The sequence below is a fragment of the Arachis duranensis genome, chromosome 6, assembly GCF_000817695.3.
Source record: "Arachis duranensis cultivar V14167 chromosome 6, aradu.V14167.gnm2.J7QH, whole genome shotgun sequence".
Classification (NCBI taxonomy): domain Eukaryota; kingdom Viridiplantae; phylum Streptophyta; class Magnoliopsida; order Fabales; family Fabaceae; genus Arachis; species Arachis duranensis.
Genome location: NC_029777.3, coordinates 25,522,099 through 25,523,561, shown reverse-complemented (window position 1 = coordinate 25,523,561; position 1,463 = coordinate 25,522,099).

The window sequence follows — 1,463 nt, the reverse complement described above, 5'->3', positions numbered from 1 at the left end:
AAATTGCAATCACACTTTTGCAATTCCGCACAACTAACCAGCAAGTGCACTGGGTCGTCCAAGTAATACCTTACGTGAGTAAGGGTCGATCCCACGGAGATTGTTGGTATGAAGCAAGCTATGGTCATCTCGTAAATCTCAGTTAGGCAGATTCAAATGGTTATGAATGATTTATGAATGAAACATAAAATAAAGATAGAGATACTTATGTAATTCATTGGTGAGAATTTCAGATAAGCGTATGAAGATGCTTTGTCCCTTCCGTCTTTCTGCTTTCCTACTGTCTTAATCCAATCCTTCTTACTCCTTTCCATGGCAAGCTGTATGTAGGGTTTCACCGTTGTTAGTGGCTACCTCCCATCCTCTCAGTGAAAATGTTCAACGCACTCTGTCACAGCACGGCTAATCATCTGTCGGTTCTCAATCAGGTTGGAATAGAATCCAGTGATTCTTTTGCGTCTGTCACTAATGCCCAGCCTTCAGGAGTTTGAAGCTCGTCACAGTCATTCAATCCTTAAATCCTACTCAGAATACCAAAGACAAGGTTTAGACCTTCCGTATTTTCTTGAATGCCGCCATCATTTCTAGCTTATACCACGAAGATTCCGATTAAGGGATCCAAGAGATATCCACTCAATCTAAGATACAACAGAGGTGGTTGTCAGGCACACGTTCATAGGTGAGAATGATGATGAGTGTCACGGATCATCACATTCATCAAGTTGAAGAACAAGTGATATCTTAGAATAGAAGCAAGCGTGATTGAATGAAAAAGAACAAGAACAAGCGGAATTGAATAGAAGAACAATAGTAATTGTATTAATACTCGAGGTACAGCAGAGCTCCACACCTTAATCTATGGTGTGTAGAAACTCCACCGTTGAAAATACATAAGAACAAGGTCTAGGCATGGCCGAGAGGCCAGTCCCCATGATCTAAGAACTAGACGTCCAAAGATGATCAAGAGATCTAAATTGATCAAAAGATTCCAGTGATCAAAAGATTCAAAGATCTAAAGATGAAAATACAATAGTAAAAGGTCCTATTTGTAGAGAACTAGTAGCCTAGGGTTTACAAAGATGAGTAAATGACATAAAAATCCACTTCTGGGCCCACTTGGTGTGTGCTTGGGCTGAGCATTGAAGCATTTTCGTGTAGAGACTTTTCTTGGAGTTAAACGCCAGTTTTTATGCCAGTTTGGGCGTTTAACTCCCATTCTTGTGCCAGTTCCGGCGTTTAACGCCAGACAGTTTTGAGCTGATTTGGAACGCCGATTTGGGCCGTCAAATCTCGGGCAAAGTATGAACTATTATATATTGCTGGAAATCCCAGGATGTCTACTTTCCAACGCAATTAAGAGCACGCCAATTGGGCTTCTGTGGCTCCAGAAAATCCACTTCGAGTACAGGGAGGTCAGAATCCAACAGCATCTGCAGTCCTTTTCAGTCTCTGAATCAGATTTT